Source organism: Arachis ipaensis, chromosome B03 (assembly GCF_000816755.2).
Source record: "Arachis ipaensis cultivar K30076 chromosome B03, Araip1.1, whole genome shotgun sequence".
Classification (NCBI taxonomy): domain Eukaryota; kingdom Viridiplantae; phylum Streptophyta; class Magnoliopsida; order Fabales; family Fabaceae; genus Arachis; species Arachis ipaensis.
Genome location: NC_029787.2, coordinates 132,450,021 through 132,450,276, shown reverse-complemented (window position 1 = coordinate 132,450,276; position 256 = coordinate 132,450,021).

Here is a 256-nt window from a genome sequence, read left to right as displayed (position 1 = left end):
TGCCCGTTAGTTCGTTGTCACCGAGTCGCATGACTCGGAGACTGGTGAGCAAGCCCAACTCAGTGGGGACATGACCTGTGAGTTGGTTAGAGAAGAGAAGCAAAGATTCCAATGAAGTGAGGTTAGAGAGATTAGGTGGAATGGGACCGTTGAGGTTGTTGGAAGAGAGATCAAGGTGGTGCAGGTTTCGTAAGAGAGCGAGTGAGTGTGATATTGACCCGGTGAGCGACGAGTCAGAAAGGTTGAGACTCACCAC